The 27,534-nt window shown below is 46.3% G+C and overlaps 1 protein-coding gene across 2 annotated transcripts in view; it reads right to left on the bottom strand.

The window, feature by feature from the left end:
• The window catches only part of SLC16A7 (solute carrier family 16 member 7), a 149,691-nt gene extending 122,901 nt beyond the window's left edge, over nt 1-26,790 (bottom strand). Inside the window, exon 1 of one of the 2 annotated variants that reach the window (XM_084810615.1) lies at nt 26,697-26,790. The gene's annotated coding sequence lies outside the window, so the exon portion shown is untranslated. Of the gene's footprint in view, nt 1-13,556; nt 13,868-26,696 lie in introns of those variants that run through there. The other variant, XM_084810616.1, reaches the window with a different exon arrangement.
• Nucleotides 26,791-27,534: the final 744 nt, after the last annotated feature.

Here is a 27,534-nt window from a genome sequence, read left to right on the forward strand (position 1 = left end):
GCCTTTGCAAAAGACTCTAGGCTCTGGTGAAGGCTATGTACCACTGCTTTCAGAAATTGTATTGGAAAAGCTGCTGCTGCTTCTTCTTCTATTATTATTGTTGTTGTTGTTGTTGTTGTTGCTGCTGCTGGTGTTATTATTGTTATTATTATTAGCACCAATTTCCACTGGTTCCTGGATGTGATGTCAAAGATCCAATTAGGCCCAGTCCAACTGAATGCCAGTAAGACTCCTAAAGCTGGCAGAATTCAGATTCAAGTGTGGACATTCCATGGAAATCTTTCCCCTGAATTTGGTAGAATGTGGAGCAGAGGCCTACAAGCCCTAAGTGGGGGATAGCGCAATAGAAGCTAGAGGAGTGTTGTGATTGAGAGACGTTAAAACTATCTGGTTCACATCATTTCTAAAGAAGAGAGAGAAACTTCATTGAACAAAGAACTTTTTAATGAATTATTTACACAGCTCTAATACAAACAGCTGAAGATCTATTAGCTTAGATAACAACTGTGGTGCCAGAACTGGGTAATAAGACCTGACAGGGGCGTCAGAGTGTTTAATAACAACATGCTTGAGTGTGTTAAGCAGGACAAAGGTTAACACTTAAAAGATAGAGAATATCTTACTTTCTAGTGATATGTGAACATAAAGTGAATCTCTTTGGAACATCCAGTATAATGGTAATTATTATAAAAGCACAGAGTTATCAGAGGTAGAAAGAACGATATAAGGTAACCATGTCAATAACTACACAAAGTCACAGTTCAATGGGCTTCTCTACTTATATAAAGGAGACATTCCTTAATCTAGGTACTTAACCTTCACTTCATCATAAATGAGTTATATATTAGGGGTCTTATTCTAGCACAATGTCCCTGAATTTACCAGTCCAGGACTTGTTTCAGGAGTCACTTCAGGTGAAATAAACACACAAGATGGCAAGCCATGACATGTCAGTACAACGTGCCACATAACAGGTCCTCTGTAGCTTCTTTAACAGGCTACTAAAATCTCCCTCAAAGTATTACAAACCAAGGAACTGCAAGCCAGTCAACATTCCATTATGCTGTCAGGGATGAGGCCACAGGTCTGCGACACAAAGGGCTGAGTATTTTGAGAGGTAAGGTGTCAGAATCAGCTGCTCAGACCCTAGTTCAGCCTTTCACAACCTGGTGCCCACCAAATGATTTTGACTTCAACTCCTATCAGCACCAGCCAATGGTCAAGACTTCTGGGAATTATAGTCTGAAACATTTGGAGGGCAGCAGGTTGGGAAAGGTTTTCTAGTTGGATGTCATGACAACCTGCACCACCCACGGAAAGGCACCATATTCGCCAGACATCATCTATGTCCTGGCTGATGTTTTATTTGGCGAGCAATACCCAGGAAGAAGGTAGTTACAAGCAAGCAATGATAAACATCCCCATACACACTATGGTGAAAATTCCCAGAATTTACTCACAGGCAGGAGACTGACAAACAGGAAGCAGAGGCCTTGGAATATGATTAAGATATTTTGCTCAGAAAGAATCTCTTCTAGACATTGAGGCTTGCTGGGATTTGGGGCATGACTTTATAATGGTGTTCCCAAATAGCTGATGTTCAGTAGAACCAGCCACTGAATGTGACTCACAATAGCTCCACGCCACTGGTCTTCAGAAAACTAGGGTTGTAATCTTTAATCAATTAATTGGTAAAATTAATTCATCAAAAACCTCTTGATCAATCCAAAAAGGTACCACCAATTAATAAAGCAGTGGATTTAAAAACAAAACACCATGTCAATTAATTTTGCAAATTACAAAAACCATATGCAGCAGGCACCATTTTAAAAGAAGCATCCCCCTTTTCTGGCACATATCAGTGATCTCTTCTCCTAAGATAGTGCCTAATGCAACATATTCATGCATCATCTAAAAACACAAATCATGTTTTTTTTCTTCAGAACTGTTTTTTATTCAGATGAAAATGTACGCAGATTACCAGTGCAATCCTATGCATGTTGGCTTAGCAGTAAAAATCCCATTGTGTTTAATGGCGCTTACTCTGAGTAAGTGTGTTTAGGATTGCAGCCCTAATATATCAGTTAGCGGATTCATTTAAATTAGGGATATAGGAAAGTCACTTACCTTTTCACAGCTTGGATTCACGGTGGGGGGGAGGCGCTCCGTCCCTCCCACCGGAATCCCCCTGGGCCGGTTCCGCTCCACAGCGGCTCCACAGAGCCGCCAGCCAGGGCCATCTGCAGCCAGAGTTTTGGCTGCCGACGGGCTGCTGCGGATGCAAATGGCGGCCGCCATTTCTGTCCAGCGAAGCTGCTGTGATAGGCTACGTAAGTATTTACGTAGCCTATCACGGCAAGCCAAAAAAAAAAACACAAAACCACATACGCAAATGGCAGCGGCTATGGAGGCCGCCATTTGCATTCCCTATTTTTCGCCGTTTTAGCCTACGTAAATATTTACATAGGCTATTACGGCAAAAAAAGGGGAACGCAAATAGCGTAGTGGGCGCTATTTGTGTTCCCTTTATTTCCCGCCATAATAGCGTACGTAAATATTTACGTAGGCTAAAACGGCAGGGGAAAAAGGAATGCAAATGGCGCCCACTATGCTATTTGCATTCCCCTTTTTTTTGCCGTAATAGCCTATGTAAATATTTATGTAGGCTAAAACGGCGAAAAATAGGGAATGCAAATGGCAGCCACCGTAGCAGCTGCCATTTGTGTACATGGTTTTTTGTGGGGGCTTGCCATGATAGGCTACGTAAATACTTAAGTAGCCTATCACGGCTATGATGAAGTGAATGGTGGCCACAGGGCGGCCACCATTTGCAAGTCAGCGTGGACGGCTGCAGGTAAGTGCTCCATTTCGCGCGCCTTTCGTGGGGTGGGGGGACGGGGGCTTCGTTCCGCCATGGATTTTTGGGGGCCGAATGCACTGGCATTTGGCCTCACCAAGATCCATGGTGGAATTCTCTGACATCCCTAATTTAAATTCATTGAACATTTGGATCAGTCAACCCTGAAAAAGTGAGTAGCCAGAAATGTGAAAAGAGATGAAGTCAAGAGTATGTTTAGACAGTGGTTGGGGACTCTTCATGCAAAACTGGATGACTTGGTGTCTGTTATATCCAGATTCTTTTGTGCAATACTACAATATTTTTGTATTATGAGTGACCACTTTCTTCCTTACCAACCTGCTCAGTCACTGAGGTAATCAGAACGCATGTTCCTTGTGGTTCCACATGGACCCATGGCCCAGTTGGAATCCACCAGCAAAAGAGCCTTCAGTGTGGTGGCCCTCTTCCTGAGGGACTCCATGCCTTTAGAGGTCAGGCAGGCACCAATGTTGTGTTGCTTCTAGGGATGTATGAAAGTCACTTACCTTTTTGCAGGTGTGATTCGCGGTGGGGGGGAGGCGCTCCGTCCTTCCCCCTGGAATCCTCCCTGGCCGGCTCTGCTCCACTGCAGCTCCGCAGAGCTGCCAGCCAGGGCCGTCCGCAGCCGGAGTTCCAGCTGCGGCCAGGCTGCTGCAGATGCAAATGGCGGCTGCCATTTGCGTCCTGCCAGGCTGCCGTGATAGCTATGTAAGTATTTACGTAGCCTATCACGGCAAAGAACAGGAACACAAATGGCAGCCGCTACACCATTTGCACTGCTGCTCTTTTCGTGATAGGCTACGTAAGTATTTACATAGCCTGTCATGGTAAAGGCAGCCACGCAAATGGCATAGTGGCCACCATTTGCATGGCTGCCTTTGCCGTGATAGGCTACGTAAATACTTACGTAGCCTATCACGGCAGCCTGGCAGGATACAAATGGCAGCCGCTACAGCGGCCGCCATTTGCGGCTGCAGCAGCTGGCCAAAAGACCAGCCGCAGGCGTCGCTGCAGGTAAGTTTCATTCCGGGGGGATTCCGTGGGGTGGCGGGGGAGGGAGGCCGTTCCGCCACGGGTTTCGGGGGGCCAAATGACAGTGCATTCGGCCTCACTGAAATCCGTGGCGGAATTCTCCGCCATCCCTAGTTGCTTCCAGCCTCTCCTAAGGACATTGTTATTTCGGGAAGCCTTCCTTGAGTGACCAGCCTCAGTTTATTACATTCGGTCTTATCAGAACTTGTTTCTTTTTTAAAAAGTTTTAATTGTTTTAACACGGGGTTTTATTATTTTTATCTTTGCTATTCACCTCTCTGAAATCTTTTGAAGTGGAGTGGTATATAAATATTGTAAATCAATAAACAAATAAATAAATACAGTGTGTCTTGAGATGAGATTTTTGGGTGCTTCCCAGCAAGATGTTTAGACTCATTTCAGATGTCATGCTCCCTAACAATCACCAGGCCATAGTCACTGGGAATGTCCATGGGCTTGTATGGTCCTTCTCCTCACAGCTCCCCTTGCCTGTGCAAACTGCCCTGTCCCACCTTTGGCTAGTGTCAATTATAGGTCAGTGATACATCTAAACCAGCATAACCATAAATACCTCTGACCATAGTTAGACTCTAATCTAGACATTAAAACCAGTTTCTAATCCTGGTTTCAGTCTCCCGTTTAGAAGCTACTATGGTTGGCTGTAGCCCTGGTTATGCCAGTTCAGGCATAACAATGAATGTTAACACTAACTAGGGAGATAAAGACTACATGGAGGAGAGGGCAGTAGAGAAATGTGCCAGGCTCCAGGATCCATCTGATTGTTAAACCGCAGTTCATCAGTTGGGCAGTATGATGCTTGAACTAGCCCTTCACCACTAAACTATGCTAGCTTTGTTTGCCTGAACTGAGTCAGAGTCACATAGAACCGTATGAGTTTCAAAATGCCTCTCCTGCTATCAAGGCACATCACCATGTCTTATGTCTCCCTCTTTCTACTTTCAGCACTTTTCTACTTCCAATAAAATATAAACTGCCTAACACAAGGGCACACTAATCCTCAAAAGAAAGGTGGGGAGGAAGATGCAAAGGTATCTGAAGGAAGCCCGTTTCTCTTCTGGAAAGGGCTTCCTTCTAGCCAAGGAAGTAGACAGTCCATTTCTCTCCACAGCAGGATCAAAATAAACATTGTTGCAGGTGAGGAAGTAAATAGATGGATTCTCTCCTGTCAGAGTCAAAAGAGCAAAATGGAATCACCCTTGGTGGTGGGAGTTCAACCAAACACAAGAAGTTCCGTCCTCAGCAGGACTCAGCTCAACAATTCAGGTCCACCCTTTTAGCAAAACAAATACAAACAATTCCTTTCTCCATAGGTTGTTGCGAGGGGGGGAAGGGGGGAGAGCCACAAAAGGTTAATGAACCGAGCAGGAGTCAAGTAACACAATTGAGGTTATTCACTGAAGCAGTGTGTATAATTGAGAAACCAACAATCCCACTTGGCGACTTCCAGACAACATAGTTCTTTCTGCTTACATCTGAAGAATAATGACAATCCTTACTTAGAAGAAACTCACACTTTCCATCACTCTTGCACAAATTCAGTTAAAAGGCTTGCTGTGACAGTAACCCTGGAAAAAAGTCAGGGTCTTTTCTCCTACTTCAACCTTGCTACAACTCTTAGGGTGCAATCCTATGGCCGCTAGTCAGTGACCATAGGATTTGTCGGTTTCCAGGAACTGACCTCAGAACCAGCATTCTGAGGTTTGTTCCCAGAGAACCACCTCCCTGCCCCCTCCCCTGCCACCTTGTAGGTGGTGCGGATCATCCCCAGGCTCGGAAGAGCAGCATGGAGCAGGGCAAAAGGGGGCAGTCCCGGGGGTAGGGAGAGGCGGGGAGTGATTAAGTGCTTCCTGTGTTTCCTATGCATTGTCTGGCCTCTCCACCCTGCCCTCCAATATCCTGCAGCTAGACAGCAAAAATTGGCAGTCTCGCCACAAATGCAGGGTGGCTGGAGCACGAAGGAGGTGATCGCCTCCATGCTCCTCCCACCGTGCCTTGGATAGGCAGTCACCTCCAAGGCGGCTGCCTCTCCACACAGGAAGGCTCCCTCACTGTTCACAGAAATGCTACAGTGACCACATTTAGGGTACGTAAAGCATTTTCTCCTCTTGTTCTTTCTCCTCAAGTCTCACTACTATCGACCCCTTGTGAACTGTGAAAAGAGCCTATCAAACTGGTGAGCATGATGCAACAGGAATCTGGAATCCTGCTCGTGGGATATCCGATTTTGACATAGCTTTGCCATGTCTATGTGCTCTGAAGAGGAAATCCAAAATTGGTGGTGAGTTCCAAGTGTTGCATTGATCAGCCCTAAAGCTACTGCAGCAGCTCTCCCATATCTTACACAGAACTGTGTTCTACAGACATATATAGTTGTGCACACACTGATAAATTCTCCTCTGTTTTATCACTAGATAAGATTTTAGGTGGGGCAAGAGCCTCCATCTTCTCATACAAATATTTGCTTGGCTCACTTTTTCTTGCAAAACATACAGTGTAAACTATTACAGGGATGAGAGGATTAAAAAGCAGCCCTTTAATCTTTGGCCATTGATTATCAGCTGTATTGCCAGTGGTGTTGCTGAAATACTGCTTGAGTATTAAGCAATGGTTTGAGGCCACAATAGATCTTGGTTTCACCTTCTGCCAATAACTTGTCTCTTCGTAGTAAACTTAAGAGCTCCAGCCTGTGCCTTGAGTAGGATTCTCATCAATTATATGAATCATAGTTGAAATTTCCCAACACACCAAATATTTCAAATAAGCCTATTTTACCAGAAATGCTACAATGAACTTTTTAAAATCATTTATAGAAAACTAAGAATAATATACCCCATTAATGTTACAACTCAAACCTATAATTTTTACCCTGAAGTAATTCTCACTGAGTTCTGTTGAAATTTCTCCCAGATAAATGAGCACAGGATAGCTCACTATGGTGTGATCTTACCTAGAAGTAAGTTCCACGGGCAAATGGAACTTTATACAGGACTAGTGGTTCATTGTCAACATGAATATCCACTGTGCATTCAAAAAGTTTTGCTTGTACGCATGAAGTTGGAATCTGGAACAGTATGTTTGGTCTCACAGTACTGGGGACTATAAAAAGGGGTTCCCAAACTTTGTCGACCCATGGGCACATTTGGGAATTTGAGAAACTGCTGTGGGCACCACCCCAAAATGCCAAATTAGTGAATCATCACTTTGACATCTAGCAGTTGCATCAATGGATCTTAGGCTGCATCTTATTCAGCAAAACATTTTTTTTCGGGTCTACTGAACACCGCAGCATCTCTTTAATAAGGGATTGTCTAATTCAGCTAATAGCTAGTGGTGCAATACAGGTAATGCTTCTTTGAAATATTTTTTGGAAATAGCCAGCAGTTGCTCCCTTTTGTGGGGAGGTTATTACACAGAAACGTTTTGTACTGGAACAGTCTTTAATATTCACTGATGTACATGCTCTTTTAAATTATTTATCTGCTTCATGGAAATTAAGAAATGGTCAGCGTAAATGGATTCTCATCACCCTTTTGACAGCTAGAAACTTATATTACAACACTGGAAGGATAAACACTCATCTCCTATAATGCAGTGGACTGAAGATCTTACAACGCTTTCAATATTTGAATGGGTCGCATATAGACATCACCTTCAAATGGGTACTTATCTGGATATTCGGTCCTCTTTTGTTGAAGCCTATGTATAATTGCTAGAAGGCTGTATGTATTTCATACAAATCCATGTACGTACATTAAAAAAAATGAAAAAAAAAATTCCCAGGTGCCCATGGGCATCACATTGGAGACCCCTCCTTTAAAATATGGCTCTGGTTTAGATGGACTTTTAGTATAATTCATTTTTATGCAACCATTTTACTTAAATTCCACAAGAGTGGATCTTTTAGTCAGCAGACGCAAAACAACAACTGATGCAGCTCATCTCATGGATCTGATGAAGTCAACCATTGACTAAAAATGCCAAGCAAACATGCTATTCTTTGCAGTGTCACAGAAGATTTTCTCTTCTTATGATCCTCAATACACTCTATTAGAGCCGTTCCCAACTGAATGTCATACAATATTCCATCTTGCTATATTTTCTTTTCCTTTAATTACTCTCCATTTTAGTTTCCCTCCCTCTTTGTCCTCAATATCCTTGTTCATTACAGGCATTGTATGTTCTTTCCTCTTTTTTACATTCCCTATTTTCTTCTTCCTCCTTTCAGAAGTTTCCCCTTTATTTTCTTCATTAATGTACTCATTCACTTGTTCATTCATTCATCCCAGCTGACAGTCAAGTGAAATGACTAGTGCCACCATTTGGAAAGAGCCAAGTGTCAGGTTTTAGACCGCTTCCTAAGTGGCTGGCAGAAGGAACAGAGATGGGAAAATGAGGACAGGAAATCAACTAGGATACAAACTGTGCTGTGTTCATTTACATGGAGCAGAATGACATCCGACCTGATTGATGACAATGATTAGAATAATAATAGATACCTGCTGCTCAAGCTTTTTGTATGTTACGTTCAAAATGGTTTATGAGATTCAATTATTATACCCTCAAAAACTACTACAGGAAATTTGTGATGAACAAAGGGACCAGCCCATTAGAAAGATGGAAAGGAATTCATTGAAAAGGTGGAAAGGAGAAAAAGGAATAGGATCCCTAGCTTAATTCTATGGCCTCAGCTTCACCTGTAGAACAAATTGTAATTTCAAATGCACTCATTTAACAACACTGAGAATGCAGGGGCTGTATCCAATCCATCTCACATGCTAGCAGAACCCGCCATTAGCAGAACAGGAAGCTAGTGGTTCTAGGAGAATCCGGAAACAAGAAGTTGTCATTTCTGAAATGGGGCAGATCAGCGGAGCTTGAAGAAGGGTGCTCTGCTGATTTGTCCCGAGCTGGAAACAAGTGTTTCCAATTGTTTCCAGGCTTCTTTTTGAACTGCCGTTTTCTGTTGTATGAGCCATGGGTCCCACTTGCTCAACAGCTTGAACAGGATCACAGCGCAGGCTTGGAAGCTGCCCTAGGTCCCAAGATCACTTCTGTATATTGAATATATGTGTGTTTTAGGTAGGGATTCAGAGAATTCCGCCATGGATCTCGGTGAGGCTGAATGCCAGTGCATTCGGGCCCCCGAACTCTGTGGCAGAACAGCCTGCCCCCCCCGCGGATCCCCCCCGGGACGAGACTTACCTGGGGCGGATCTTCCGGGTGGCAGTGGCGGCGGCTGGTCTTCCGATCGGCTGCCACCGCTGCCATTTCCAGTCTTGTTAAAAAAAAAAAAAGACCTGATAGGCTATGTAAAGATTTACGTAGCCTATCAAGGCTGGGTTTAAAAAAAAAAACACACACGACGTGATAGGCTACATAAAGCTTTACGTAGCCTATCATGGCTGGGTGGGTTAAAAAAAAACACGCGTATGCAAATGGCAGCGGCTATGGCCGCTGCCATTTGCGTTCCTTATTTTTGGCCATCTTAGTCTATGTAAATATTTATGTAGACTATGATGGCGAAAATAAAGGGGAACACAAATAGCGTAGCAGGTGCTATTTGCGTCCCTTTTTGATTCGCAGTTTTAGCCTACATAAAGATTTACGTAGGCTAAAACGGGGAATCAAAAAGGGATGCAAATAGCGCCCGCTGCGCTATTTGCGTTCCCCTTTATTTTCGCCGTCATAGTCTACGTAAACATTTACGTAGATTAAGATGGCCAAAAATAAGGAACGCAAATGGCAGCGGCCGTAGCTGCCGCCATTTGCATACGCAGTTCCCCCCCCCCCCCAGAGCCCTCCTTGGCCAGAAATCCGGCTGCGGACAGCTCTGGGCTGGGCTGGGCTGGGCCTGGCTGGCTGCTCCGCAGAGCTGCCGCGGAGCACAGCCGGCCATCGAGGATTCCGGGGGGGAGGAACGGATCGCCTCCCCCCCGTCCAGGATTCTGGGGGGAGGGACGGAACGCCCCCCCCATCAACATAATCTGCAAAAGGTAAGTCATTTTCGCACATCCCTAGTTTTAGGGTGCAATCCTATACATGTTTAGACAGAAAAAGTCTTACAACTCCCAGCATTCCTCAGCCAGCATGCATAGCATTGTGCCTTTAGAGACACAGCATTTTAGAAAGATACAAAGATAAAATATCTGTACAGCATATTTGTTATGGATAATGCAACATAAATGTTACTTATAAATTACAGTGTAGTCAACTGCTGAGGAATGTGGCTGCATCCAGACTTTCTCACTTATCTCACTGTTAGCAATATAAAAATCAACAATCCTGTGAGCACTTAAGTTTGGCTATGCAATTATTGGGTATATTTGTGTAAAACAAATACTTTATTAGGCTTAACAATTGTTTCTAGCACATTATTTTTCAGTTTACATTTGTGCTACTTTTGTGACACATAATAAATCATTAACTCGCAAATCATATGAATATTTTTCCTCACTTGGGCTATTATAAATATGATTACAAAATCTCCAGCTATATTGAGGTAACTTTCTGACTGGCAATTGGTGCTTGTAACCAATGGTTCAAATAGCAATTTCTGATTTCTCAAACAGAACCAACAGGGAAACCATCCGTTATTTGTTCACTGTGACTCTTGACACCATTTCAATAAGACCAAAGGACAGCTAGAAGTACATGCTGTTTCACCAGAAATAAAACAGAATAATTTGTTTCCACTACAGTGTTTAGTTCAATGCTATCATACTAATTAAGTATCCCCATAAATCTTCCAGTTACACAAATCTTTCAGTTAGCTTCCATTGTTAAAGATAATACAGTGGAGATAAGTTTATGACTCCCCATCATTACATTATTTATTTTCCAAATTATGGAAGGTTAACTTAAAAGCCACTAGAATCAGCTAAAGCATGTCCATTCATTATAATGTGAAATGAGTTGTACCAGATATATATGTCTTAAATGGGCACTTTGTTTTTACTTTTAATAAAGGGATATATATATTATTGAAATTTGTGACTCTACTGAGTTATTTACCTGTTCATTACTGCTGGCTATGAAAGTTTTAAAAGCACATGCATGTACTGACATCATAAATCACTGGTATGAAGTTTGACAAGAAAAGATGTCAAATAATTATGTAGTTATTTAGTAGGATATTGGGGCAGAATCCAACTGGGCACTTGTGCCCCCACCAATTCCTTTCTGCCCTGCTGATTCCCTTCCACAATCAGTGGGTCCTGCCAATTCCATTGCACAAGCAAGACCCACCGCTTATGCAAGGGAGATTTAGTGCTTCTTAAGGGAAGCCCTGAAATGAACAGAAACACTCATTTCTGGAAGGAGGCAGGTCAGCAGAGCTCCTTAGCCAGGTTCTGCTGACCTGCCTCCTTCCAGAAACGAGCATTTCCATTTGTTTTGGGTTGCCCCAGAAGCACTAAATAAATCACCATTGCGCAAGTGGTGGAGACTGCTTGCACAATGCAATCAGTGGGACAGAACAGAATAGGCAGGGGCATAAGCACCCCACTGGATTCTGCCCTGACTCTATCTTTGCATAAGGAGAACATACTGACAACCCATAAAATAGTGTGAAACCACCTGCAATACTGTGGATCTGTTCTAAAGTAAGCCTGGATCTGTGAAGGACACTGCCTGTTCCATGCTCCTTGAAAGAAGGATGGAATACAAATGTAATAAATAAAACATGCATATGTATCTGAGTCATCCAGATAAATGATGGGGAAAGCTTGTTGTGTGGAAAATACGTCTACTTCCCATGGCCTCCATCAGGGCTTTTTAAGGGTGATATCTTGCCATATAATGGTGGGATGTCAATTTAAAAAATAGGTTTTTTTCCAGACAATCTGGTGTTTGAAAACTCCTTGCAAACAGCAATAGTTCTGTAATCATTCCCCACTCCCACCCCTGGGTATGCTGCTTGTTTTCAGGTTATAGGAATCTATAACACTGAACTAAAAGCCTTGCAGATAATTATCAGGGCCTATTCCCATTGTTCCCCTGAATTCTGTCATTCCAACCCTCCTCTCCAGCTCCCTTCATGTAGTTTTTTATAGGCACAGAGGGAGTCATCCAGTGACCATCAGTGCTGCATTGCTTTATTTATATGGAATTCTATTTTGAAATAAACAGGCAATGAAAGGGGAGAACTCACCAAACAATACAACAATGTAATTAATTAGGGGGAAAGTAAATTCACTGTTCACAGTACTTAGTATATCATGGGTAAGCTTGTGAGAACAATTAAGAGTAAAATAGACTAAGAGAAGTTCACTAACTATTGAGTTTGTTGTTGTTTATTCATTCAGTCGCTTCCGACTCTTTGTGACTTCATGGACCAGCCCACGCCAGAGCTTCCTTTCAGCCGTCGCCACCCCCAGCTCCCCCAAGCTCGAGTCCATCACCTCCAGAATGTCATCCATCCATCTTGCCCTTGGTCGGCCCCTCTTCCTTTTGTCTTCCACTTTCCTTAGCAAACCTTTCTTGGCTGCCCAGAAGCCCTCCCAATGTGGCTTACAGCAACAAAATGCATTAAAATAGTTAAAATATTAAAAACAATAAAACCTAAACACAATAAAATAGCAATAAAACCAACAATAAAAACCAACAACAAGACCAACCACCAAAACATGTACTTTATGTAGCCAAATCATAATGATTTTATTGTATATCAATATCGCATGCACACACAACTTTGATTACAATGTGAACAGAGTTTGAAGGGCTTCCATGTAGGAAATAAATGGAAACCATGACAAAAGTATTATTTTATATATAAAAAATAATATATATATAATATATATGCTGCTCCACTTTCTTCATGCCTTCTTGGCCAAGAAGACACAAAGAAAGCAGGGATGACCAAATCTGTCAAACTCAATTTCTTGGTTTCTTTTTTTTTTTTTCAACGTTAAGTTCATTATTCCCTAGTTTTGCACATTTGTGACTTGTTTGAAGGCCTGCACAAAAATTTGTATATATTTTTGTGTCCATTTCTCAAGATATACATATTTTTCTACGCACTTCTCAAAATGCACACACTTTTGTACACAATCTTTTCAAATATATATATTTTTGGCAAGCAATTTCCCCCCCTAAAATAAACCGGCTTTGTGCACACTTTTCCACAGTATATGCATTTTTGCACACATTGTTTATTCAGGAACTGCATCACAATATTGCTGTGTAACTGTCCCAGTGCTTGCATAGGTTGGGGAAGTGCGAATTTGGGAAGTCTGCATTAAAATATAAACTGAACAAATTTCTCACACTTCCCTAAAAGAAAGCTAAACATGACTGTCTGTTCCATAGCACAGCACTCAAGTAGGAACAACGTCTGGCTCTTTCTAGGTCTTTTGGAATCCATGGGGAAGGAGCCAAGAAGTCCACCACAATCCCATCCATAGCAGGGACTGCAGAAACAGCAGGAAAACAGAGCAGTTGCAGAGCTGGCATCAAGGCTCTGGCAGGGACCTGCTAAGGGCCCACATCCCAGCAGAGGCCCACTGACAAGAGCTCCCTGGAGTCATTCCTCCTCTTCAGCACTGCAACCTGCTTGTTCACCTGCCCCTTGCTCTGGTCCAGACAGTGGTGGTGGAGGAGCAGTAGATGCTACTGCCTACTTACTCACCGGCTTTCTGCCTTCCAAGAAAGCAAGTGGTCATAATGATGAGAAGGAGGATGAGGAGCAACAGCCGCTGGTGACAATGGTGGTGAGAAGGTGGACTCACTGACAGAGGAGACCTGAAGAGGGTGCCTTGCCCAAAGGCTCTCAGAAGTTTTCAGCCAGCACTGGCAGGATGTTCCGGCTGCTGCTAGATAGGAATTGGCACTGCTGTGTCAGACTAAGCACCAGAGTGAGTTCCATCTGCCTTAAGGCAAGGAAGTCAGAACCATCCATACAGCCTGACATCTTGACATCCAAATCGAGCTCTCTTTATAGAGCTGCACATGAGGCAAGAGGCAGCATTTGGCAAGCTGCATCCCCGGATGGGATACTTTGTCATTCCAGTTGCTTGATGGAGGCCAAGTGAAGCAGGAAAACAAAGGCAAAAACAACATTCCAAAAGATAATGAATGGTGTTGATATAAAGTATAAGACCTTCAATGCAACACACATTGTACTTTCTGCTATCTACGTGCTGCATAACACTTGCTGGGTGCTGAGGGCTAATTTCTCAGAATGCCCAAGTATGCTGAATCCTAGACCAAAATGAGGTTCAGATACATGCAATCCTGGAATTCTGTTCCTACAGAGTAGTACCCAGCATGACGACCTTTATTGGGTGGAAGTAATAAGAAAGGGTCAGAAACGTATACTTGGCCAGTTACCGAGAGCAGCATTTTTAGCTAGATAAATAAGAAAGAGATTGTGGGGAAACAGAGACCTTATAAAGAGTGATTTTTGTCTAAACTGCAAAAACAATTGGCTGGATGTAGTGACCTGAAAGGTTAACAGGTAAGTCAGGAATAGCAACACAAAGGATTCAATTCAACCAGCAGCATTACTCTTTTGTTTTGTTTTTTGGTGGGGAGGAGAAGTTCTAATTTTCTTCATGCTTAACTTGCCAGCACTGACTACTCTGAAAAAAGAATTATGCAATGATAATGAAAATTAAAAAATCAGAACCAGATTTTAGAGCTCAAAGTTACATTTCCAACTTGAAGTAAAATGTCTACTGGTGGAATAAAGCAATATGTCCTTACCACTTTCCTTAGACTTTTCACTGTACTAGATGCAGTTTTAAAATTCCTCTAACACTTTTATTAAAATGTACAAAGTTGATGACTTTATTTCCCCTTGGGTTTTTTAGTGAACTTGCTAGGACTCACTGGACACAAGCCCTTTGGCTCTTTCTGGCTTAAAAGGACTCTTAGAAAGTGAGAACTGAAAAAGTAAAACTGAACTTGTTGAGAAGAGCTTTTTTAGATCTTTGAACAGAAACTCTGGACCATAATGTGCCCTGCTACTGAGGTTAATGTGAGGCGTTTGGGACTTTCATTGTTAACTGACTGTGCCTGCAGTTGACATTAAAACAGTTTCTAAGCAGTCACTGAGGTCTTATGCAATTCATGTTGCTATAAACAAGATACTCGGAATAAATTCAAACTCTGCAGTTATGGAAAAACAGAGATTACTCTCTTGATATACCTAATGGTTCATTGTGCCTGTTTCTGTCTGTTCATTTTTCATGGCACTTTATCAGGAGACCCATGTTCACTAACAAAATTGACAAGAGCCCACTGCTGCAGAAACTCTTCCAGTGTAGGGGTACTTTTCTGCAAAAAGGGCACAGTTGGCAATATACACCCACAGTTGCTGATGACGATATAAACAACACCACTCCCAAACGATCTTATCCCAAGGCTGCAACCCTGTGCATGCTTACCTGGGAGTAACTCTCACTGATTTCAGGTTGAAGCTGCATGCATCACAACACAATACTATCCCTTTGTACAAATGGGACTCAAGACAGCAGCATCTCGCTCATGGGCACATGGAGTTACATGGAATCAAGGGCTGCTCTGTTCACTTTCATAACACTCCTGTGCATGCATCTCCATTTGGGTGCGGTGCTGTCTCCAACAGTGACATGAACAGGACTTCAAAAGAGCTCCTGCAGAGCACTGGACCAGACGGATGGTTCGGGAAATATTAAGGCGGTTTCCAACTCTCCATCAGCTCCCACCAAAATGGGAAGCCTGGGGAAAGGTTTCTCACAACGTTTCAATGTGGCAAGAGACAAGCCCACCATAATAGCTTCTACACATGAAAAAGGCCCACAGTTACTCTACTGCCATCTTCATCTAGCATGCAGACATCACACCCTGTACATCTGTTTGCATTTTGTCATCACTAGCATTACTTGCACATGTACTAAGCAAGAAATTTCAGTTGAGTGTAGACTTCAGTGCAGGATTCTGACTGGATTCTAGTAAGGCGCAATGCTACTTGCTTTTCTCATGGAGGGATGCAGGCCCTGTATACTTCGTTATAAAAGAAGGCAGCCATGCAATTTGCCACTTGCTTGCTCCCCTAGGCAAGCAGCAATGGCTTCCAAGCTAGCAGCAGATGCATTTGCCTGTCCACCCCTCCCACCATGCCTCCCACCATTGACTCCCTGCTTGTGACACTTCTGCTGAGCACACTAGCTTTGATATGTGTGCACTTATTGCATGTACTTTTGGCATCCCAGCTCAGTCAAGCTGCCCTTGAGTGATGCCATGAAAGAGCTTCACCCCTTCTCTCCAGAGTATAAACAACTCTGACCCCCTCCCCATCTGGAGCAGGCTAAGCACCTTTTAAGGCCTTTTATTTCACAGCCTCTATTCCTTGGTTAAGCCACAGCAGTACCTGTCCCAAATTCAAGCAATTCAGAATGCACCAAAAGATTCAGAAATAGGGCCACATCCTAGGTATATAGCAGCAGAACCACACATTTCAGCTAGTCCTCCTCAGGTCTCCACTTGTTAACTAGGCAATACTTCGCAACTTTCCAGTAACACACACACAAACATAAATCTGCTGAGGTCATGGAAGACAGTTGAGGGGCCAAACTACACATTCTACTAATTATGTCAGTGCAATTAAGCCTGCTATTTTTCTTAACTTTTGTGTAAGCGCATGTAACCATAAATCAATGAAAGTAAATGGTGCTTCGGGGGAGGAAGGTTTAAGCTCCCCCCTAAACCTGTTCTTCCCTCCAAAATTCCACACATACACATACTGGCTGGACAGGGAGGGGGAAATTAGAAGATGGAGAAGGAGAAGAAGAAGAAACAGTCTTCACTGATTCCAACACAGACTTTAAACAACAAAAAAACTATGGGAAGGGGGGTGGTCTTTCAGAGAAAAAAACAGGAGTAGGGGGAAAGCTTAAACTCTCCTCTCCCAAAGCATCATGGTCTGAATCCAGATCAGGACCACGCTGACATTAAAGTAAAGAAAAAATAGCAGGCTCAACTATACTGACACGATTAGTAGAACATGTAGTTTGTCCCTAAGTTAAGGGGAAAATCAGAACATAGTTGTAGAGCAAAAAAGAGCATAGGATAGTGTTATTTATTTATTTATTTATTTTCTTAATCGCCCATCTGGCCAGTCACTCAGCCACTCTGGGCGATGTACAACAATACAACAATCAAAAACAGTAAAATTAAGCATTAAAACATCATATTCTAAAAATACCCTAACCCACCCCAAATGCCTGACTGAACAACCAAGTTTTCAATGCATGGAGGAAGTTCATTAAAGAGGCGGCATGGTGGAGTTCTCTAGGGAGGGAGTTCCACAGAGTAGGGGCCACCACAAAGAAGGCCCTCTCCCTTGTCCTCACCAGCCTAGCTGTCTTGGCTGATGGGACAGGGAGAAGGCCATCCGAGGTTGATCTTGTTGAGCAGCCTGTCTGGTATTGCTGGAGGCACTCCTTGAGATAGGCTAGGCAGGAACCATACAGGGTTTTAAAGGTCAAAGCCAACACCTTGAATTTGGCCTGGAAAACAACTGGTAGCCAGTGCAACTCCTTCAGCACCAGAGTGATATGATCACACCAGCGGCTGCCTTTAATCAGGCAAGCCACCAAGTTCTGCACCAGCTGCAGCTTATGAACCATCAAGGGTAAGCCTACGTAGAGCACATTACTGTAGTCTAGACAAGAGGAGACCAGAGCATGTACTACCGATGGGAGCAGATGGTCGGGAAGTTAGGGGCGCAGCCACCATATGATATGGTGTTGTCACAGTGCTGCCTGGCTCACAGCTGACACCTGAGCCTCCATGGACAGCTGGGAGTCTAAAATGACCCCTAGGCTGTGGCCCTTGTCTTTCAAGGGTAGCCACACCCCATTCAACACCAGGTCAACATCCCCCAACCTGCTCTTGTCTCCCACCAAAAATACCTGAGTTTTGTCAGGGTTCAGTTTCAGCTTATTCCTCCCCATCCAGCCACTGACCATCTCCAGACACTTGGACAGGAATTCTACGGCCAACCTTGGTGAGGATTTAAATGAGAGGTAGGGCTGCATATCATCTGCATATTGATGACACTGCACCCCAAACCTCCTGATGATAGCCTCCAGTGGCTTCACATAGATGTTAAATAGCATCAGGGAGAGGATGGAACCCTGTGGCACCCCTCAAGTGAGTGTCCACGGGTCCGAAACCTCCTCTCCCAGTGCTACCCTCTGGTACCTGCCAGAGAGGAAGGACTGGAACCACTGTAATGCGATGTCTCCAATGCTCAACCCCTCCAGGCGGTCCAGGAGGATACCCTGGTCAATGGTACCATGTTATGCCCTAACTTGGATTTAAGTCAGAACATGCTTCTGGTGGAGCAGCAGAAACCATCTGGAGCAGGCCAAGGACTTGCTTCTTTTGGTGTATTTTGGAGCCTTTGGTGAATTCTTTAAGTGAAGTACAAGAGAGGTGGACATAGTTGAGGCCAGGAAACCTCATGCTCTGGGGCAGTGAAACTGTTGCCCACTTCAGTTGTTGAGGTGACGCCTATAGGGGCTCAGGGGCTATGCTACGCTTTGCCTCATCTGCTACAAGACCCATGGTGTGCTGAGAGAGCAGCAATACAGTTGTTCTGTCTATGCATGCCCAAGCTGAACTGCTCAATCTGTTCCCAATGACACAATTCCTATTGGGGGTTTCACCAGAATTGAAGGATTCATTCTGCCAAAACTTTCTGGAGTGGAACTTGGTAGTTTATCTGTAGATGTACACACAGTTCTTGTCTTGATTTCTCAACTAAAGATTTAATAGCCAACTATTAGACCACCAACCCCTTCCATCAATTCTGGCTTTTGACTTGCAGGCTCTCTCTGTCTTAAACACTGTTTTCTAACCTTAAAGAGAGAACTATATGAACCAAATAACAGGAAACACCGATTATTTGTTTTTAAGGTGATAGAGACATGTCTGAGAGGCAGACAGGGCACCATAGCTGACAGACACTATCTCTCCTCCAGGACAAAGAAGAAGGCAAAGCTCACAATTAGCAGTGGAGGGAAAGAAGAGAAGAACAGGAGGAGTTCATGGAGAGAGTGACAAGAATAGGAGGCAAGCAACTAGCCCTCAGTACACATGTATCTAAGTCTACAGACAAATATATTTTGTATACTTGCTGAATCCCAAGTCTGGCCTGCTATAAATGTTGATGTGCTTTACTGGAAATCTCCTACTCCAAAAAGCATATCATCTGGGGACAACCATAATAAAGGGAAAAGAAAGAAAAGGCAATGGTGCAGAAATGAGTTCAAATACAGGTTTTACAAAGTGGCATGAAGTATGAAAATGATGTGCTAGAGCACTGAAAGAAGCAGATAAAATTATTAGCCCACTAAAATCTTGACTAGTCTGCTTGCCCAGATATACACAACTTCATCATTTGGGGCACATGATAGCTTTAAAGAAAAAGAACTGTTTCCTTTGCTCATATAAAGGCTTTCCCCACTCGTCACCTGAAGACTAGACAAATGACTAGGCAAATGTCTTTTTTTTACTATAGGTATGATATTAGTTTTTCTAATCACATTACTGTCTATGGTTATTACTCATCTATGGTTATTACTCATATGATTTCTTCCTTCTCTGACACACAGTACCTACCCCAGTACATGTTTCTGCATGTCTAAGTAGGAGGCTTAAACAGCGATCCTAGACATTTCACTCAGGAGTAAACAGCATTGATTCCAATGGAACAGATTTCACTTCCACATAAATGTTTTTAGGAATGAAAGCCTAATGTGCAAACAACACGTCAGTGTTTTAGCAGTATTTTGCAATGGGTTTCCTGCAATTTACAAAAATTGCCATGTTTGAAACTGCATCAAATACCAATAGCTAAAATTAGTTGTGGATCAATGACACCCACTGTTCTATACTTTGTAACATACATATCCGCTTTTGCTTTCAGAATGAACACTTGCAGAGTCATACGAACATAAAGAAAAGTACCAAAACGAAGAACTGCCATCTACCCTTCTTTGTTTAATGTTTCCTTTGTACTGTAGGCAATTTTCAGCATCCAGCTTCCTGCTAAAGCTTAGTTTCTCATGTGCTTATAGTAGTAATTTGTGCATTTTTAATTTGTTAGGCTGTGAACCAAGTGCATTTGCATAAGACCATTTATGGGTGCAGCCTTTGGATGCAATCCATACACCCTTTGCTCAAGAGAATCATGTCAGTAGAAAGTCAACATTACTTCACTCAATATTCTGTATTAAGTGAAATGAACAGTAGATTAGGAGATAAGAGTATACAAGGATGATTCTTAAAACAATATATGAGACTCATGGCAATTCAGCTAATAGAAAAGATGGTTTATAGAAAATACATTGCTCAGGGTTCATTGATGGAAAATAACACCATGTTTACCAGACCAACCTAAATAATCAGTGCATATATTAATAACTGTGAAGCAAAAGCCTAATACTATAATGTTCTTCTTCCCTGTCTGAGTGCCTTTCTGTGTGGCTGCTTTGAAATTCAGGGCTTTCGGCATGTGAATATCTATGCCTACCTCCCAGGGCCAGCCCAAGACGTTTTGCTGCCTGAGGCAAAAGTCAAGATGGCACCTGCCCATTCCAAGTAGAGAAGCCAACAAAACTGGAAGTAGAATTGTACTGCCACTATTATTCTACTGCCAGTCTAGCTGGCAATGGGAAAGTGCCCTCTACTGCAAAGTTGGGCAGCAGACTAGTCAAGGGAGCACAGGGTAGGCCACAAAACATATGCAGCTCTCTCCTCCAACAGTAGGGAATGGCTGGGAGGCTCAGGAGGAACAGCCAGGGGGCTCCCGCTGCTTCTGCCTGGGGTTGTTGCCTCACTCTGCCTAAGAGAAGGGCTGGCCCAGCTACCTCCTCTTCCTGGCTATTTGTTGTTCTGTGATCATCTGGGGTTCTGAAGTAGCTGTGGACATGGAGGTGGGTGCATACACATTCCTGGTTCTAGGATTGCAGAACTACATTTGTTTCTCTCCCCTCCCAGCTTCCCATCATTTGCCCTACACAACGACAGAATGATAAATGTGGCAAGATTCTCAGAGATTTTCTACTCATTACATTTAACACATGAAGTTCTCATAGACTATTGGTCCATCTATTCCAGCATAGTCTACTTTGACTGGCAAAGGCTCTCTGGGGTCACACAGCCAGAGTTCTTTCACTATAGTGTGGCATGAGATTCTTTAGAGATGGCATGGATTGAACCTCAAACTTTCCACATGCATAGCATATGCTCTGCCACTGAGCTGTGGCCCTTTCCTGTGCGACTTGCCACAGCATCTGGACTACCTTCTCATCACAGCACCAGACATTCCTGGCTGTGTCATAGGTTCACACAGAACTGTTCCACTTGATGCAGAAGAAATATGTAACAAGTAATGATGCTGCAGTAGGAGCAGGGAGAAGACAACACATGGTCAGCTGGTCTCCTTATGATAAATGTAACACAGGGGTGTTGAACCTCCAGCCCAGGTGCCAAATCCAGCCTGCATGGGGTCCCAATCTGGCCCTCCATGGTTCCCCAGAAAGCCACACCCCCTTTCCCTCACCCACTTCCTTCATGCTTCCCCCACCAATTATTTAGTGGTTTCCTGGCTTTTGTGCAGTTTACCTATTCTAAAAGGTTAAACTCTCTCTTCTAAAGCTTAGTTACTAGTAGTAAAAGCTTTCAGCTAAAACAGATGCTGATATTTTGGGGGTTTGTCCTAGGGATGTACGAACCCCCCACTATCCAGTCTTTGGGGGGTCCATTGCAGGGCAATTTGGGCTGCTTAGGGCCCCGCAAAGTCCTCTGGAGCCCTGCCACGTCCACCAGAGTTGGAGGCTTCCTATAAAACGCAATACACTAATGGTGGCTACCATGCCTAGCATGGGAAAATTACAGCCATAAATGACATATTTTATGCCATTTGCAGCTGTAATGCACTTACTTTTACCTAACTTGCAGCTTTTCACAGCTGTATTTTGGTAAAAGCCAGTGCTTTACAGCCGCAAATGGCATACAATACGCCATTTACTGCTGTAACTTTCCTGAAATAAGCTAATGGCACGTGCCATTAGCGTATGTTTTATAGGAAGTTAGAGAGCTGCCTCAGACTCCTCCAGACTGGGAGTGCGGCCAGCCTGCCATGGACTCCAGAGGGCATTTTCTTTGGAATCTGGCCTCACTTGAGTTCACGGCGGATTTCTCCAGCATCCCTACTTGGCCCCACTCCTTTTGCTTTTAGCCCTCCCCATCACTGCCCACCTCGAGAGCTTCTCCAACATGGAATTTGGTCCTCAGGCTGAAAGAAGTTCTGCACCCCTGCTCTAACCCCAGATATAGCTAGGCTAGTTGTGGTTACTGAGTGGTGAAGACAATGTGCTTTGCACATCCTCAGAGATATTCTGTTAATTCCTCACATTTGTACACTTGGGAATTGGCATTGCAAATAGTTTTGGAATCTATTCCCAGGTGATCATTAGTTCAACAGAAGCCCTGCAGAGATGTTTACATCAGTGATTGTGTGCATGCCATTCCACTATTGTCCATGGAACTCAGCAAGCATATTTATTTATTTATTTGTCTGGACTGAAATACAGGTATATTGATGTGCAGGTATGTAGGAATAATTCAGCGCCATAATGCACTGTATGCAGAAATTCATTCTCATACAGTGATCTAAAGCAAAGGTAAGTGCTACTTAATCTAACTTGCATATGCATTCATGTTGGTACTGTTTGAACATGCAAAAGCCATTAAGCAGTTCAAATAATAACCTCTTACTATTTGCCCCCTTCACTATTTCCCCACCCTCTTTTCCCTGATCATTTGGTGGTTTCCCAGCTTTTGAATGTCTTCCCCCACCCCAATTCTAAAGTGCCTCTCCTCAGACTTCATTACTGGCAGTAAGACTTTTCAGACACAATCCAATGGCTTCGAGATGTAGGCCTTTTTTTCTGTCTAAACATGTGTAGGATTGCAGCCTTATTGTAAAACATGTTGGTATGTTTGGTGTTTTGTTCTTGCCCCCTTTGCCTTTGTCCCTGCCCACCACTGGAATGTGAACTCCAAGAGCTTCTCTGAAATGGAATTCGAGGTTCAAGACTCCTGGGTCTGTATATGAAGACCAGCCATTACATTCCCTTCAAATTCCAATGACCGCTCTGTGTATGAGCGTACTGAATTAAATTTGAAGATCTGTAGGATCTGAAGTTTTGCCTCTGTGTCACGACCCTGAGCCCAGGTAAGGTCTACCATTCACCTTGAGGGATGCATATGTTGTTACATTTAAATGTACTCAAATCTAAAGCTGGCTGATCTTAAAAAGGAAAATGTGGATAGCTAAACAAACAGAAAGTCCAGATCACACATAGTTTTAAACCATGTCTAGATCACACATACTTTAAAAGTGGGTCTACAAAGTTCTATGACTGTCGAGACAATTCAGTGCTTGGGGCATCCATCTTCGCTCACTGATTCCTAAGGAACAAGGTGAGATTCATCAGCAAGTCTCATGGGAGGGTGTACTGACTATTTGCTATGAATGGTACAAATGGCTTTGTCTAGTTAATTTTAATTGTTAATTATTTATTTGAACGATTTGTAAACTGCATTTTAGGGAAAACCCTCCCAAGGTGGCACACAAAAATTAAAATCACAAAACACATTAAAACAATAATAAGAACAAATATCAAAATTAACAATTACAAACAGGTAATACTGTAACAACACCCAAGAAAGTCCTGACTCAATTATAGGCCAAGGTAAGGGCTATAACACTTGAAGGACTGTAGCAATGAGGCCTGATGATCAACAATTGGAACAGAGTTCCACAAGTGGAGAGCCACTGCTGAGCAGGCCCTGCCACTCATGCCTGCCAGCCTAACTGTTGTCAGGCAGGCACACAAGCAGGGCCTTCAGTATTGATCTCAGAGTGTGAGCAGGTTGGTATGAAATCATTTTTGCTCCCAGTACCAAACTATAATCACTCTAGGACTTACTGTCTTACCCTGAAAACTTAATTCCACAGCAACCGGGAGAGAGCATGTAAATAAAGAAGTTCTTATCAGTAGCTCTTATAGCAACGTTGTGTTGTTTGGGTAAAAAGGGAAGTTAAAACACAACTGATTATACTGGTTTGGTTACTAACGAAGGTATTTCTTATATTCTGGATAAGATTGAAGGGTTTTTGGTTTACTCAGAACAGTAGAATGTAAAGTTGCCCCAAACTCCTTGCCTTTGTTAAGAAGCCATTCATTGGATGAAATGCAGCACAACCCTATACATGCCTAGTCAGAAGTAAGCCCCAATGAGTTCAATGGGACCTACTCCCAGGTAAGTGTCTATAGGATTGGAAACCGGAGATTCTCATCCAAGGGATTTTATGCCCGTGTTCCTTACCCGGGTGCCCTCCAGATGTGTCAGACTACAACTCCCATAATTCCCAGCCAGAATACCTATGCCGGTTGGGAAACACGGGAGTTGTAGTCCAACATATCCAGAGGGCACCAGGGTGGAGAACAATTGCTTATGCCATAATACATGTGCCTGTTCTTAAGGTGCCACAGGACTCTTTATTTTTCTGTTTTTACTCGGGGCGCTCTCTCTCCAGGAGACCCCCATGGAGCAGTGCCAAAGGCACGGCAAGTTGGACAGCTCCAGAGCGCTGCCGTTGACCTAGCAACGAACGAGGCTGCCTCGGCGGGTAACCCCGCGCGCCCTTTCCGGCCACTGCGATCCCGGCAGCCCACGTGGCGTCAGGCGGCTCCAGCACGGGGAGAACCAACCGGCTGCAGCAAGCCGGGCCAAGCCCCCTCTCCCGGCCGGCCGGCCGGCCCTCCCTCTCTCCCTCCGCAGGCGGATCCAGTTCCTGCCTCCTCCATCGGCCGCGAGGCCTTCCTGTCGGCCGTCACCGGCGGCGTCTCCCATTGGCCGCGGCCGAGGTGGGGCCTTGGAAACGAGGGGACGCTTCAAACCCCGACTGGGCGGAAAACGAAGCGCCGCCAACTCGCCCAGCATCGCCGGGCTCCGGGATCCCTGGCACGCGCGCGCGCGCGCGCACACGCCCTCCTCCCCGGGGATCTGGATGCGGACGAAGCCAAGCCGGGCGAGCCCAGCCCGGCGCAGACCTGACGCCTGCCCAGAAATGGGCCGCCGGAGCCCAGCCGGCGAGTCCCCCCCTTCCGCGCAAAGGAGGAGGGGGAAAGGGCCGGCTCTGCCTTGAGCCGGATGAGGAGACGCGCGCGTGATGCCGCCCGAGATGCCGCTGCCCTTGCCGCCGCCTCCTGCGGCAGCGCAGCCACAAAGGCGCAGCACGAGCGGGGTGGCTCCGGGGTGGCGCGCGCGAGCGCCCGCCCGCCGCTCCGACCCGCCGAGCTCGCTCCCAGCACCGCCCGCATCCCCCGGCTCTTGCCGCGAGGTTGCATCCAGCGCGCGTCTGACCTCAGCCCCCTTCGTCTCGCTGGCTCTACTCTAAGCAGGGCCCAACGCTGGCTCGCCCCTCCAGGACCGCCCCCGCCCCGGTCCAGAACGCTCTGCTTTCAAAATGGCTCCGCCGGGTTAGGGCGGCGGGGCGACAGGCAGAACCGCTTCGCTCCGAGCCGAAGGCCACCCTCGGCGAGCGGCGGCGCCGCGTGCGCGCGCTCGTTGCGCTGGCGCGGGGGAAGGGCGCGCGGAGGGCCGCAGGGACGGCGCTGGGGCTGGCGGGGCCTGCGTGATTCGGGGGCGGGAGGGGGAGGACAGGGGGTCCTCATCTGGGCCGGCTGCAGCGCGCGCAGCGTGATGTCGGGGGGCTTCGCGGGATTGGCTGGGGGTGGGGGGCGCCCGTGCATCACCACTCTCGCAGTGTGCTAGCTAGATGCGCGCGTGTCTTTCTGCCTAGGGCTGTGGGGCTGCTGCCGTTCTTCAGAGCACGAGGCGCGACTGCAGCGGCCGCCGTCCCCTGCTCGAACTGGCGGATGGGGGTCAGCGGAGGCCGGCGGCTGCGATCTCAGCGGGGCTGCGAACCCGCGCTGGGTTTCAGTCCGAGCTCTAACGGAGCCAAGGCGCGGAGCCCAACCCCGCAAATGGGCCCAAGCACCTTGGACAGCTCCTTGAGACTGAAACCCAGAGCGGAGTCGCAGCCCCGCTAAAATCGGAGCCGCCAGCCTCCACTGGCGGGGACGTTGTGCGCGGACGGCTCTGCCCGCCGCATGACTCCAAGGGCGAGCAATCCTGCAGGGGTGTGGGTGGGAAGGTCGGCTTTCCTCCTTTGGCTTGTTCGTTATAACGTCGGGGCAGAGTCGGTTATTTGGATTGCACTTTAGTAGTACACATCACCTCTCTCTCTCTCTCACACACACACACCCATCAAAGCAAAAACCCGTGTGTGATACATCCACATTGTGAGCTGGTCTTTTGCACCTCATCCAAACCGACGCGCTCCTACCGCAGCAGCAGTAGTAGTGGCGGCGGCGGCGGCAGCAGCAGAGGGGAGCGTAGGCTCGGGCGCTTCTTCTCCGCGTCCCGCGCCTGCCTGGGGCGGGAACTAGGCAGCGGCCAGGCGGGCTACACCATTCCCACGCGGTGCCACAACACAGTCCGAGGGCAGCGGCGGCGGCAGGTGCACAAGCACGAAGCGGCCGACAACGGGCGCAGCCAGACCGCATTATTCGCGGGCTCTTCGCTGCTAGGACCCCCTTGCCTAAACCCCCCAAAAGCCCTTCCCAAGCTGCGCCAGTATCTGAAAATATATAGGTATATACATATGAAACCACCACGGCGTGGATCCGTTTTACGTTACCTGGCGTAGCCTCGCTCCCTCTGGGTGCCTAGCTTAGGCGTGGCTGGGTGGGCGGGCTGGCTCTACTCTTCCAGCCGCCGCCGCCGGGTCCTGCGCCCTGTCCTGGCTGAATGGGATTATTTATTTATTTCCCGTGACGTGGCCTGCAGCAGGCGGCCGCGGGAGGCGGAGGCGGAGGCGGCCCGAGGGGCCCTGTGGCGCGGCCGTCCGAGGCAGGGCCGAGGCCGGGGCGCGGCGGCGGCTTGCGCTCTCTCGGCCGGTCCTCGCCCGCTCGGTCGCTGCCGCCGCCGCTCGGAGGGCTGGGAGCCGAGGGCAGCCGGGCGCTCGAGCAGCAGCGTCGGCCGCCTTCGCCGGGTGGGGCGGAGGCTGCCTGGGCTTGTGGAAGGCGGGGAGGAAGCGGGGAGGCGCCTGCTGCCGAGCGGCATCTCGCGGCCAAGCGGCTCTTCCTTCCCCCGGGCGGCGAAAGCGCGCGGGGAGGCCGGCGAGGGCGCGGGGGAGGGGGCGCGGCGCGGAGCGGCCCGGTGCTCCCGCTGGCCTGGCCTGGCCTGGCCCGAAGCCGAGCCTGCCCTTTGCTCAGAAAAGCGAAGCGGCGGGCTTGACGCCGCCCCTTTTATTTGGCTGGGGAAGCCGCTGCCCCTGGTGAGGAGCTGCGGCCAGGCGCTCGCAGGCGCCTCGGCCCTCTCGCTCTCCCGGCCCTCTCTGCGGGGGGGCGGGGATGGAAAGGGCAGCCGCCCGGTCCTCTCGCGCTCTCCTTCTGGAGGGCCCCGGGGGTGACGGGCCCACGGGCGCCTGCGAGGGGCGGGACGCCGTCCAGAAGGAGAGGACGTGCCGGTGGGGG

This window comes from Heloderma suspectum, chromosome 7 (genome assembly GCF_057233095.1).
Source record: "Heloderma suspectum isolate Gila_16-S chromosome 7, 16-S_ref, whole genome shotgun sequence".
NCBI lineage: Eukaryota > Metazoa > Chordata > Lepidosauria > Squamata > Helodermatidae > Heloderma > Heloderma suspectum.